Source organism: Prionailurus bengalensis, chromosome F2, assembly GCF_016509475.1.
Source record: "Prionailurus bengalensis isolate Pbe53 chromosome F2, Fcat_Pben_1.1_paternal_pri, whole genome shotgun sequence".
NCBI classification, from domain to species: Eukaryota; Metazoa; Chordata; class Mammalia; order Carnivora; family Felidae; genus Prionailurus; species Prionailurus bengalensis.
The window spans coordinates 8,612,501-8,627,460 of record NC_057353.1 but is presented as its reverse complement, the minus strand read 5'-3'; the positions used below and the strand labels follow the sequence as shown (position 1 = coordinate 8,627,460).

Sequence of the window (14,960 nt, the reverse complement as noted above, 5' to 3'; positions counted from 1 at the left end):
CAGTCAATTTTAACATCACTAGAGGTGGAAAAACCAGGTGTTACTGTCACTTGATGTGATGCAATTTGGAAGTACCTAACACTATCCATGACACGTTCTTGTCCCCAAAATAAACTTGTATCAAATTGAGCCTCTAGATACATTGGCCAGTTTATAGAACATATATGGAATATACGTTAAACAATACCTCAAGGCTGTAATTAGCTGGTTCCACAGTATAAGAAATTCCACAGAAAAATTACTTGATTTCTTTAACCCATATATAGCAGAAAAAAATAAGGCTGGGGAATTATCAAATGTTAAAAAAAAAAATCTTTACAAGACATAGACCAGCAAATAAAATATAGGCTCCTTACTTTGATTTCAATTTTAAAGCATTTTTTTTAAATTTTTTTTTTCAACATTTATTTATTTTTGGGACAGAGAGAGACAGAGCATGAACGGGCGAGGGGCAGAGAGAGAGGGAGACACAGAATCGGAAACAGGCTCCAGGCTCTGAGCCATCAGCCCAGAGCCCCACGCGGGGCTCGAACTCACGGACTGCGAGATCGTGACCTGGTTGAAGTCGGACGCTTAACTGACTGCGCCACCCAGGCGCCCCTGATTTCAATTTTAAAAAGAGAAACAACTCTTACAAATAACTTCTTAGAGAAAAATGGAATGTAGAATGAGTATTGGGTAATATTGAGAAAATATCGTGAATTTTATTAAGTATGATGATGGTATTTCATAACTGTTACAAATACATACAGAAGTACTTGTAGGAGAAATGATATGGCCTGGGATTCGCTTTAAAACACTTAACAATTAGCTCTTTCCACCATCTTTCCGTGCAACCATATTGGTGCACATGAATGTCCTGACAGATGATCTCAAGAGCATTAATAATACTGAAAAGAGAGGTAAACGCCAGGTTCTTATTAGGCCATGCTCCAAAGTCATCATCCAGTTCCTTTTTTTTTTTTTTTATTAATTTTTTTTAACGTTTATTCATTATTGAGAGATGGAGACACACAGAGCGTGAGCAGGGGAGGGGCAGAGAGAGAGGGAGACACAGAATCAGAAGCAGGCTCCAGGCTCCGAGCTGTCAGCACAGAGCCCGACGCGGGGCTTGAACTCACGAACCATGAGATCATGACCTGAGCCGAAGTTGGTCACCCAACCAACTGAGCCACCCAGGTGCCCCGTCATCATCCAGTTTCTAACTGTGATGATGAAGTGTGTTTACATTGGCAAATTTGAAATCATTGATGATCACAGAGCTGGGAAAATTGTTTGGACCTCACAGGCAGGTTAAACAAGTGTGGAGTGATCATCCCCAGATTTGATGTGCAACTCAAAGATCTAGGCAAATAGCAGAAACCTTGGCTCCTGTCCCTCCAGTTTGGTGTCATTGAACTGGCAGCCTCAGCTGGCATCATGGACCATGAAGAAGCAGGACAAAAACACACAGGAGGGAAAATCCTGGGATTCTTTTTCTAGGGATGTCATATATACGTGCAATTAAAATGCCTCAGTGGGGAAAAAAATACTTAACAATTAAAAAAGGGAAACAGATGAAACCAAAAAGAGGCAAAACGTTGGTAATGAATCAAGCTGGCATTCTGCATACAAAGGTTTATTTTTCTGTTCTCTACTTTTGCATTTGATTGAACACATGTACATTAAAACATTTTAAAGCAAGCATAGATTATGTGGCACCTGAGTAAAGGGATGTATTACATAATACATCCATTGATAGGGCTGTACTACTCCAAGATGATTCAGAACCATAGGGAAGATGCATAGTGGAAAAAATACTGAGCTGGAAGCTGGAATGCAGAGTTCCCATCCCTAATCTCCCACTAAACATCCATATAACCTTGAGCAAGTCGTCTTACTTTTCTGTATCTCAATATCGTCATCTATATAATAAAGATTTAACTAAAAATTAACTTCTAGCCATGCTGGCGTCAGAGTGTCCTAAAGTTATAATAGACCATGTACGGCATGGTTCTCAGGGTTCAGCCTGCCCTGAATTCGGGTTCTCATCCTGCTGCAGATGTTCCAGATGTTTAGGATAGGAGACCCTTCATGAAAATGCCTCATACTGTATCCAGCATGTTGTACATGCTCATTAACCATTTAACACCAGCCAAGTCATTTTTTAAATATGAATTCCAGGACTAGAAAAAGTCCACGGTAACATGATTTTCCTAATGGTACCCATATAATACAAGAAGCAAGAGTGTAAGTTAGATTTCTTAGCTTTTTTCTTCCAAATGGGCCAGGCTGCATTCAAAAACAATAATAATAAGGTAACAAGATGTTTAATTTTTAGAATCAGGAAGCAACTAGAAAAGGCTAATAAGGAAGCTTCAGGGCCTGAATCACAGAGTCAAGAGGAGGCTGAAAGACACCTGAGACAGGAACCAAGGAGCCTTGTGCAAGAAAGCCAGTTAGGAAAAAGAAGAGTAGGCAGAGGGCAGGGCTCAGGGTTGGCAAGAACACCCCATGCCCGGCAAGGATCTGAGTTCGCTCCAGTAATCACTCACTCCTCTGAGCTTTCAATGCTGATGCTCTGACCACCGCTTGCTGCCTGCTCTCCTGGGTCAAAGCCACATGGAGACACATGGCAGCCCCAACCCAACAGGCTGCTTATAGTCCAACCTGCAGGTCTGAGCCTGGGACTTGGCAGATGTGGCAGCAGAGGTGTGGTAAGCAACAAGCGGGCTTTAGTAACAAGCATGCCAGGAACCTCAGTGGCCTCAATGACACAAAATATTTAATGAGCATCAGTTATTTACAAGTCTATTCCAAGCATGTGGAACACACCAAAGCATCCTTCCAGTGAACTTGCCATCCAGACCTCCTGATGACTGAACACTTGAGTCCGAACTGGGTTGAACAGAGGAAACACAAGACTCTGCAAACAATAATCAGTCGACATATAATAAATGAATAAATGAATGAATGGGAAAAATTGGAAATCAACATCTGGTTTCTATCCTCTCCTAGCTCAACCTATGGACCGGAGGGGAGGGATAGAGATAGTGAGCGGCTGGAGCCTTACTTTTTTTCTCTTGCCTTGGAGTTGAGATTGGATTGTCAGGTTGGAAAAAGAGAAACTGTGGCCCCTTTTTGATAATGGCTCAGTGTTCTTCCACACCGCTTCCCAAATGAGCGTTTGGAGAATGACTCACCATGTGGGTCATCTTTCTAATACTGTGCTATGAATCCAAGAACAGACTAATAAGAAATAAATTTATTTTACTATAAATCTTAATAAAGATATTGAAGTAGATGTATTTAGTTCCTAATACAGATTATAGAAAAATATAGCTACAAAACAGTTTGGGCAAAATACAATTAAGGAAAAGATTTAAGGAAGGTTCTTAGTTTTATGGCAAAGAACAGTCCATCTGTCTACTTACTAATGATGAGAGCCAAAAAGGCTTTCTATTCCTTATTTATGACGATGGTATCAATTTCCATGTCCTAGTTATTTTTGACCTCATTAAAACCCAAATGACTCCAGAGAAACCATTCTGGAGACTTGCTATCCCAATCAGGGATCAAGATCAATGATTCTATGTGAGGCCTTAATTCTCTCAGTCTCTACAACTCCCAGGAATTAGCATGGCCATTTTTCTTTTTCTTCTTTCCCTTCTGTTTTTGGATGGCAGGAAGGCCTAAATGCTGGAAAGACTAAGATGTTTCCAGGCTGAAGAAGTCCCTGAAGAAAGGGACGAGGAAAAATGCCAGTAAAGCAATGCCTGTGCTAATCTCTCCACTCTTTACAGGAGGCAGTAAGGAATGAGCCACCAGAGAAACCTCAAGAGTGGAATTCAAAGGATAATGATGAGGGGAAGTGGAAGAGCTGAAACTAGGAAGCCAAGTTCAGAATATCCTGATGTCTCTGCTAGGATAAGGAAGGTGTTAGTAAGCGATTGCGTGCACACAGAGCCAGGTCAACCGTGGCCGGTGGGTTGGCCAGCTGTGAGGAGAACCGTCTCTGAGAGGTGGTGGTAGGGGTGAGGTCCAGACGGGAAAGCAGGAAGGGAAGTGCATGCATGCAGGGGAGGAAGGTGAGCGAAGAAGCGGGATAAAAGCCCAGAGACATGAGCGGGAAAGTTAGTAAGGGTGAGGTACTTGGGAGCAAGAAGGACACACTATAAGAGGGGAAAACTGAGAAATCTGTGGAAGCTTGCTTAAAACTGACCATCCATAGCAAAAAACTGCCATCGGGCTGGCCATACAGTACCGATACAGCTGTTGCTCAAATCTGCAACACATTTCTTTAATTCCTGTGCAAAAATACATTCCATCCACCAATTACGTCTACCTGCAGGCACACAGGAAAAGCATGGCAGCAGCATCTGGCTGGGTTTTCCTAAATCCCACAGGTGACTTCTTCCTGGATCCCTGGAAGTTGGTGAGGCCAACCTCCGGGAAAGCCAAGTGTCGTAGACAGTCCAAACAATGGGCTGTTTTTTGTTGGTGTCAGTTCAGCTTCCTACGAACAAAGCTAAGGCAGCATTTGGTTAGCAATTGGAAACACATATCAAAGGGAGGAAGCCTAACTCCAAACAGATTGTTTCCAACCATCCTCCATATACGTGTGTAGCAAGAATGCATCTTTTAGTCGCAGCGATGCAAATGTCAGTGATTATAAACATGTGCGGAAGAGCTTGCCAGCAATTTGTTCTTGCCCTTGAATGACGAGACCCCTACAGAATCCAGGGAAGAATGTGGAACTGGCATTGGCTTCACTATGAAACACAGAGATGTGAATGGTGGGAAGAAAAACGGACAGGAAAATCCTGAGAATAACCCTTTGTGGGGAAGCACGCTGGTCTCTGGTAAATGCAACTCTTTGCCCACCAATACGAAGACAGTGTAAAGAATACAAAGGGAACTATGTTTATTTGAGAGAAAAATTAATTTCCAAGGACTCGTAAAAGAGAAATCATCCTTGGAAGAGGAGCTCAGAGGAAGGGAGGTCTGGGAAGCTGGAACATTCTGACATGCACTGCCCTTTCTTCCCTTTCAGCAACCTGCCTGTGTCTCACATTTTGTTGCCCAAACAGGTGCTAGATTTTACCCCGCGAGGGAAAGGATTTATAAGTGTACATTCTAAAGTTCTTTGTAAAGTAATAATCCACGTTAGCACGTCTCAGAATGTGTGAGACAAAATGAAACTGTTGTGGTTAGAGACGTTTCTGAGTTACTATCAGTAAACAGAATGATTGCCTATCGGTTTCTGTTTTACCAGACAAAATGCAGCTGCCAGTTAAACCATCTGTAAAAGTACTCCTCATGGACTTACTCAAGCATCACTGAGTTATTTTGCTTGCAGAAGTGACTTCTTTGGGTATTGTTTACTTTCTGTGACTGAAGTGGGGAACGTTTGGGTCCCTCTACAGAGCCTTCCGTAGACACGCTGGATTGATGAGGCGTTCTCCCCGTGAGAACAAGCCTCGCCCAAATCCTTCCGTGTCTTCAAGTCTAACTCGGCTTCTGGAGAGCCTTCCTCAACCTCTTCTTCCCTGCAGGGCCACCCCCTTCTCTGTGTTCTTACTCATCAATGTTGTAGCCATTGATAACATGTGTTGTCTCATACTGTTGTAAAATTCTTTGCTGTAAGAGTCTATCCTTGGGGCGCCTCGGTGGCTCAGTCGGTTAAGCATTCGACTTTGGCTCAGGTCATGATCACAGTTCATGAGTTCAAACCCGCACTAGGTTCTCTGCTGTCAGCACAGAGCCCTCTTCAGATCCTCTGTCCCACTCTCTTTCTGATTCTCCCCCGCTCATGCTCACTCTCTCTCTCTCTCTCTCTCGCTCTCTCTCAATAAAATAAATAAACAAATAAACAAAAGTCTATCCTCGTCAACCAGGTGGTAAGATCCTTGTGGGTGGAGGCATATTACACACCTCCAGTATATGGCTGAGAGTCTGTTACATACTCCACACGCCACTAAAATGGAACCAGATATGCAAGAAGCACTCAAATAAAAATGCTCTGTTCTCCACAAATCTCCAAGTGCATGATGGAACAAACATGTGGATTAGTATGATAGCTTCGCACTAATTATTTGATAAGGGAAGAAGAAGAAACCATGTGCAATGCAAGGGAAAGAAGGGGTTAGTGATTCTGATAATTCAGGGGAATGTTTCCACAAGAAGAAAAAGGTAGAGTTAATGAGTAAACCTAAATCATATAAAGTATTTAGCTGGGAAAAGAGATCTAAATTGAGGTACAGAGATTTCGATGGTAGGGGAGGCAAGTGGCTGGAAGGGGAATTTTTAAAAGAATTTCTTTGGATTTCATGAAAATGGCATGTTTCCAATAGGAGGATTCATCTTTCGGTCTTCTGGAAAACAACTCAGCACTTGATTGAAAACATTGGAGGCAAAAAACAAACAAATAAACAAACAGGGAAATCAAGACACCAAAGTCTAAGGGTGCTTTTAATCAGAAAACAGAATCTTTAAGAAGAGTGGATTCCTCGCAATGTGGCCGGCCAGCTCTGTAAACCAGTTCCTGCTGAAAACACATAAAATCCTAGATAAGTATTTAAAGGGTATTTTCAAATATATAAGCAAGTTTAAAACACAGGAAAGTCTTCACTTGTCAGATACGAAGAATGAAATCAAAGTCTAAACACTGAGGCGAACCCAGTATTTCCAGCGGGCACAGGGATGGTTTTCAATCAGGTATGGGAATTCTGACACCCACACAGGAACAAGTGTTGACTTGAGTCTATTTAGGTGAAGGAGAAGCCTTCAGCGAGCAGCTTGCTTTCACAGAAACTTTAAAACATAAGCCAACCAGTTCATATAAACTCCACTCCAGGATGAGTAATACCACCAGGACCCATTAGCAAGCTAGCACAAAAATGCTGCTTAATGTCACTTTCCCAGCCTAGAGCACTTCCACAGAAGAAACATCAACAAATAAATGCCTCCGTAAAAATCAACTCGCAACAGGGGTGCCTGGGTGGCTCAGTTGGTTGAGCCTCCGACCTCGTCTCATGATCAGGTCATGATCTCACGGTTTGTGAGTTCGACTGCCACATCGGGCTCTGTGCTGACAGCTCAGAGCCTGGAGCCTGCTTCAGCTTCTGTCTCTTCCCCTCTCTCAGCCCCTCCCATGCTCATGCTTGGTCTCTCTGTCTCTCAAAAATAAATAAACGTTAAAAAAAAATCAACTCACAATAAAAAGCTACAGATATGAAAAAGCAGTCACAAAAGCAGAAAGCGGGGGACATTTCACGAAACCCAAGTTTTCCCCCAAAGAACTCAAAGTCATTGAAAAACCTGAAAGAGAATCCAAAACAATAATGTTATAAGTAATTAAAGATAAAGATAAAATAAAATCCTTAAAAAAAACAAACAAGCAGGACACTTTGAAACTATGAATGGGGAAAGCTTAAAAAACTTCTCCAAATGAAAAACAAAGTGTAACCTTTAACCTGAAAAAATCCAGCAAATGAAATACAACAGATCATAAAGAGCTAAAGAGAGTTGGCAAGTTGGAAGAAGCCTCTGAGGAAATGGTCCAAGATCTACCACAAAGAGATAAAGTGATAAAAAACTATAAAAGAGTAGTTATGAGACTGGAGAATATATACATGTGATGTATCTCAAACCATAAAAACGTAGTTCTTAACCTGAAAATGCATCTGTCTGGAGGTTGAAAAAAGCATATTAGTCATATATCCCCCCCTCCACAATCGTATATATTTTAATGTAACTAACTTACTGCTTAAAATTAAGTTTGGGTTAACCAACATTGAACCCTGCAGCAGGCTCTGGGCTGACAGCACGGAGCCAGCTTGGGATTCTCTCTCCCACCCTTGTGCACACCCGCTCTCTATCTCTCAAGATAAATAAATAAATAAACAAATAAATAAATAAATATTTTTCAAATGTTCATATTCCCCAAAGCAATATACACTTTCACTGAAATCCCTGTCAAAATTCCAGTATCTTTTTTCACAGAAGTAGAACAAATGATCCTAAAATTTGCATGAGACCCCAAAAGACCCAGATAGCCAAAGCAAACTTGAGAAAGAACAAAGCTGGAGACATCACACTCCCTGACCTCAAACTATATTACAAAAGCTACGGTAATGAAAACAGCACGGTACTGGCATTAAAACAGACACAAAGAACAATGGAACATGATAGAAAGCCCAGAAATAGGTTTTTTGTGCGTCTTGCGTCCATGAAATACAGCCGGACCAACACTAAACCACCCTACACACCTAGCAAACTGATTGGAGGATTAACACAACGATCTGCACAACCTGAACCACAGAACTCAGCATGTACCTGGCGCGGAGAGGTGAACCTGGGAAGAGAGAAGCCAGCGGTGGGCAGGGAGCCACTTTTGCAGGTGGACAGAGGATGGAGGGGGGAGAATACGGGAAAAGCACCCCTCCCCAAAAGCAGCTGGAGAGAAAGTGGAAACTTGGAAACAGCCGCAGGGACTGAACTAAAAAGGGAGAAAGGAGAAAGGAGAGGGTTTAAGTGCCATTAAGACTGTAAACAAGGCGGGCGCAGAGACCACAACTCCGCAGCTCCCTACCTGGCGGTGCTCTGGCGGGAAGGGCGAATCCCCAGGAGCAGAGTGGGGTCCGGGAGGTGCTCGGGCCACACGGGGAGAAGCGGCTCCACTGCTGGAAGGACATTTGGTAGAGACGGTTGAAGCCACCTGGTCCCGGCAGACCCCGGAAAACGGTCACACTCGCTGGTGCTGGAACAAGGTCGTCGAGGGTGAAGCCCGCTGCCAGGCGTGTGTTGTGATTTTCCATAATCCCCGAGACGCTGCTGCTACACCATCTCGCGACCTTTTTCTGAGGCGGGCTGGCACCTGGCCGCAGTCTCGGAGCTCTGGCAGCAGCAGGGTCCCACAAGCCGTCCTGGGTTCAGCCGACATTCTGCCGTTGCTCATTCGGCCAGTGCTCGGAGAGACCCTCCCGCAGAGGGGTGGAACGGGTCAAGGCCACAGTCCGTCAAAAGTAAGGGTCCAGGGAAAACAGCCGCATCTGAGACAAAACTTGGGAGAGAGGTACTGCCTGGGACCTGGTCATGGAGAGTGAAGCGGGGAGTGGACAGAAGCTGAGGACAGAGGACCGGTGTGCGATTGCTGATCGGGGAGAACAGACAGGGTAGCTGGAGGACGCCATTTTCACACTCCCGCGCATGCGCATACTTAACGAGCGCCTCCACCATCCACCCCAGGAGGCTAGCAGCGCCATCTAGTGGAGAAGGGAGCCATTACACTGAGCCCCACCCGACTGGGCCCACCTCACTCTCAAGAACACAAGTCTCACCGACGGCTTAGTTTATGGACTATAAGGCTCTACATAGACTGACTTCTAGGGGAAAACAAAGTAATTTCAGTCTGATTTCAATCTGTTAGCAAGTCCATCATTCAATTTTCTTTCTTTTTTTTTCTCTTTTACACTACTTTTGTTTTTCTTGAATACAGAAAGAGAAAAAATTCATTTTTATTTTCCCTTTTTATTAAAAATATTTTCCTTTAATTTTTTTATTATATTTTTTATTTTGTGTAAATTTTTTCCAATTCTATCTTATTTCCATCATTTTATTTTAGTCTACTTCAGTGCAGTCACCTTTTCAAATTTTCAAACAATTTCCTTTCTTTCTTTTTTCTCTTTATCATTTCTTTTCTTTTTCTGGAATGTGGAAAGAGAAAAACTTCATTTTTATTTTTGATTTTTATTAAAAATATTTTTCTTTAATTTTTTTCTACTATATCCTTTACTTTTGTGTAAATTTTTTCAAATTCTATTTTACTCCCATCATTTCATTTTAGTCTACCTCAGTGTATTCATTTATTCAATTCCCAAACTTCCTTTTTTTTCCCCTTCTTTTTCTCTAATCTGTCAAATCACTTTCAACACCAAGACCAAAACACACCTAGGACCTAGAATCATCTATTTGATATGTGTGTTTGTGTGTGTGCTAAATTATTAATTTTAACATTTTTTACTTTAATTTTTTATTTCAATTTTTCTACCTCATTAATTCCTTTTCTCCCTTCAAAATGACAAAATGAAGGAATTCACCCCAAAAGAAACAGCATGAAGAGACGAAAGCCAGGGATTTAACCAACACAGATACAAGCGAGATGTCTGAACCAGAATTTAGAATCACGATAATAAGAATACTAGCTGCAGTCAAAAATAGATTAGAATCCCTTTCTGCAGAGATAAAGTAAAAAATAGAATGAAATTAAAAATGTTATAACTGAGCCGCAATCATGGATGGATGCAGTGGTGGCAAGGATGGATGAGGCAGAACAGAGAATCCGTGATATAGAGGACAAACTTATAGAAAATAATGAAGCATAAAAAAAGAGGGAGATTAAGGCAAAAGAGCATGATTTAAGAATTAGAGAAATCAGTGAGTCACTAAAAAGAAACATCAGAATCATAGGAGTGCCAGAAGAGGAAGAGAGAGAAACAGGGGTAGAAGGCTTATGTGAGTAAATCATAGCAGAAGACTTTCCTAACCTGGGGAAAGACACAGACATTCAAAATCCAGGAAGCACAGAGGACCCCCATTAGATTCAACAAAAACTGACCAACAACAAGGCATATCAGAGTCAAATTCACAAAATACTCAGGCAAAGAGAGAATCATGAAAGCAGCAAGGGAGAAAAAGTCCCTAACCCACAAGGGAAGACAGATCAGTTTTAGAGCAGACCTATCCACAGAAACTTGGCAGGCCAGAAAGGAGTGGCAGGATATATTCAGGGTGCTGAATCAGAAAATATGCAGCCAAGAGTTCTTTACACAGCAAGTCTGTCATTCAAAATAGAAAGAGAGATAAAAAGTTTCCCAACAAAAATTAAAGGAGTTTATGACCACTAAACCAGCCCTGCAAGAAATTTTAAGGGGGATTCTCTGAGGAGAGAAAAGGTGAAAAAATATATATATATAAATACCAAAAGCAACAAAGATTACAAAGGACCAGAGAACACCACCAGAAACTCCAACACCACAAGCATCATAATGGCAATAAATTCATATCTTTCAATACTTACTCTAAATGTCAATGGACTCAATGCTCCAATCAAAAGACATAGGGTAACAGAATGGATAAGAAAACAAGATCCATCTATATGCTGTTTACAAGAGACACACTTTAGACCTAAAGACACCTTCAGATTGAAAATAAGGGGATGGAGAACCATCTATCATGCTAATGGTGAACGAAAGAAAGCCGAAGTAGCCACTTATATCAGACAATCTAGACTTTAAAGTAAAGACTGTATCAAGAGATTCAGAAGGGCATTATATCATAATCAAAGGGTCTATCCACCAAGAAGACCTAACAATTGTAAACATTTATGCGCCAAATGTGGTGGCCCCCAAATATACAAATCAATTAATCACAAACATAAAGATACTCATTGATAGTAATACCATAATAGTAGGAGACTTCAACATCCCATGCACAGCAATGGACAGATCATCTAATCAAAAATCAACAAGGAAACAATGGCTTTGAATGACACACTGGACCAGATGGACTTAACAGATACATTCAGAACATTTCATCCTAAAACAGCAGAAAATATATTCTGCTCCACTGCACATGGAACGTCCTCCAGAATGGAACATATACTGGGACAAAAATAAGCACTCAACAAGTACAAAAAGATTGAGATCATATCGTGCATACTTTCAGACCACAATACTATGAAACTCGAAATCAACCACAAGAAAAAATTTGGAAAGGTAACAAATACTTGGAGACTGAAGAACATCCTACTAAAGAATGAATGGACTAACCAAGCAGTTAAAGAGGAAATTAAAAAGTATATGGAAGCCAATGAGAATGATAACACCACAACCCAAAATCTCTGGGACACAGCAAAGGCGGTCGTAAGAGGAAAGTATATAGCAATCCAGGCCTTCCTAAGAAGGAAGAAAGATGTCAGAGACACAACCTAACCTTACACCTTAAGAAGCTGGAAAAAAAACAGCAAATAAAACCCCAAACCAGCAGAAGACAGGAAATAATAACAATTAGAGCAGAAATTAATGCTATCAAAACAAACAAACAAACAAACAAACAGAAACAGTAGAACAGATCAATGAAACCAGAAGCTGGTTCTTTGAAAGAATTAACAAAATTGATAAACCACTAGCCAGTTTGCATCAAAAAGAAAAAGGAAAAGACCCAAATAAATAAAATCAAGAATGAAAGAGGAGAGATCACAACCAACACAGCAGAAATAAAAACAATAATAAGAGAATATTATGAGCAATTATATGCCAATAAAATGGGTAATCTGGAAGAAATGGACAAATTCCTAGAAACACATACATGACCAAACTGAAACAGGAAGAAATAGAAAATTTGAACAGATCCACAACCAGTAAGGAAATCGAATTAGTAATCAAAAATCTGCCAAAAAACAAGAGTCCAGAGCCAGATGGCTTTCCAGGGAAATCCTACCAAACATTTAAGGAAGAGCTAACACCTATTCTCCTGAAGCTGTTCCAAAAAATAGAAATGGAAGGAAATCTTCCAAACTCTTTCTAGGAAGCCAACATTACCTTGATTCCAAAACCAGACAGAGACCCCACTAAGAAGGAGAACTATAGACTGATTTCCCTGATGAACATGGATGCAAAAATCCTCAACAAGATATTTGCCAGCCAGATCCAACAATACATTAAAAAAATTATTCACCACGACAAAGCGGGATTTATATCTGGGATGCAGGACTGGTTCAATATCTGCAAAACAATTAACGTGATTCATCACATCAATAAAAGAAAGGACAAGAACCATATGATCCTCTCAATAGATCCAGAGAAAGCATTTGACAAAATACAGCATCCTTTCTTGATAAAAAGCCTCAAGAAAGTAGGGAGAGAAGGAGCATACCTTGAGATCAAAAAAGCCATATATGAACGACCCAACGCTAATATCATCCTCAATGGGGAAAAACGGAGAGCTTTCCCCCTAAGGCCAGGAACAAGACAGGGATGTCCACTCTCGCCACTGTTATTCAACATAGCATTGGAAGTCTTAGCCTCAGCAATCAGACAACAGAAAGAAATAAAAGGCATCCAAATTGGCCAGGACGAGGTCAAACTTTGACTCTTCGCAGATGACATGATACTCTATATGGAAAACCCAAAAGATTCCACCAAAAAACTGCTAGAATTGATTCATGAATTCAGCAAAGTTGCAGGATATAAAATCAATGCACAGAAATCGGTTGCATTCCTATACACCAACAATGAAGCAACAGAAAGAGAAATCAGGAATCGATCCCATTTACAGTGGCACAAAGAAACATAAAATACCTAGGAATAAATCTAACCAAAGAGATGAAAAATCTATACACCGAAAACTATAGAAAGCTTATGAAAGAAATTGAAGACACACACACACAAAAAAAAAAAAAAAAAAAAAGGAAAAAGATTCCATGCTCCTGGATAGGAAGAACAAATATTGTTCCAATGTCGATAGTACCCAAAGCAATCTACATATTCAATGCAATCCCTATCAAAGTCACACCAGCATTCTTCACAGAGCTAGAATAAAAAATCCTAAAATTTGTATGGAAGCAGAAAAGACCCCAAATACCCAAAGCGATCTTGAAAAAGAAATCCAAAGCAGGAGGCATCACAATCTCAGACTTCAAGCTATACTACAAACCTGTAATCATCAAGACGGTACGGTACTGGCACAAGAACACTCAGATCAATGGAACAGAATAGAGAACCCAGAAATGGACCCACAAACGTATGGCCAACTCATCCTTGACAAAGCAGGAAAGAATCTCCAATGGAATAAACACAGTCTCTTCAGCAAATGGTGCTGGGAAAACTGGACAGCGACATGCAGAAGAATGAACCTGGACCACTTTCTTACACCATACACAAAAATAAACTCAAAACGGATGAAAGACCTCAATGTAAAACAGGAAGCCATCAAAATCCTTGAGGAGAAAGCAGGCAAAAACCTCTTTGATCTTGGCCACAGCAACTTCTTACTCAACACGTCTCTGGAGGCAAGGGAAACAAAAGCAAAAAGGAACTCCTGGGACCTCATCAAAATAAAAAGCTTCTTCACAGCAAAGGAAACAATCAGCAAAACTAAAAGGCAACTGACAGAATGGGAGAAGATATTTGCAAATGACATATCAGAGAAAAGGTTAGTATCCAAAATCTATAAAGAACTTATCAAACTCAACAAATAATCCAGTGAAGAAATGGGCAAAAGACATTAATAGACACTTCTCCAAAGAAGACATCCAGATGGCCAACTGACACATGAAAAAATGCTCAACATCACTCATAATCAGGGAAATACAAATCAAAACCACAATGAGATACCACCTGACACCCATCAGAATGACTAACATTAACAACTCAGGCAACAACAGATGTTGGCGAGGACGCGGAGAAAGAGGGTCTCTTTTGCATTGTTGATGGGAATGCAAGCTGGTGTAGACACTCTGGAAAACAGTATGGAGGTTCCTCAAATAACTAAAAAGAGAACTACCCTACGACCTAGGAATTGCACTACTAGGCATTTATCCAAGGGATACAGGTGTGCTGTTTCAAAGGGACACATGCACCCCCATGTTTATAGCAGCACTATCAACAATAGCCAAAGAATGGAAAGAGCCCAGATGTCCATTGATGGATGAATGGATAAAGAAAAAGTGGTGTATATATATATATATATATATACATACACAATGGAGTATTACTCGGCAATCAAAAAGAATGAAATCTTACCATTTGCAACTACGTGGATGGAACTGGAGTGTATTATGCTAAGTGACATTAGTCAGTGAGAGAAAGACAGAAATCATATGACTTCATTCATATGAGGACTTTAAGAGACAACACAGATGAACATAAGGGAGGGGAAACAAAAATATAAAAACAGAGAGGGGGACAAAACAGATGAGA

At 40.9% G+C, this 14,960-nt stretch overlaps 1 pseudogene; it reads left to right on the top strand.

Moving 5' to 3' along the window:
* Positions 1-817: 817 nt before the first annotated feature.
* Positions 818-1,516, top strand: LOC122496051 (annotated as a pseudogene).
* Positions 1,517-14,960: the final 13,444 nt, after the last annotated feature.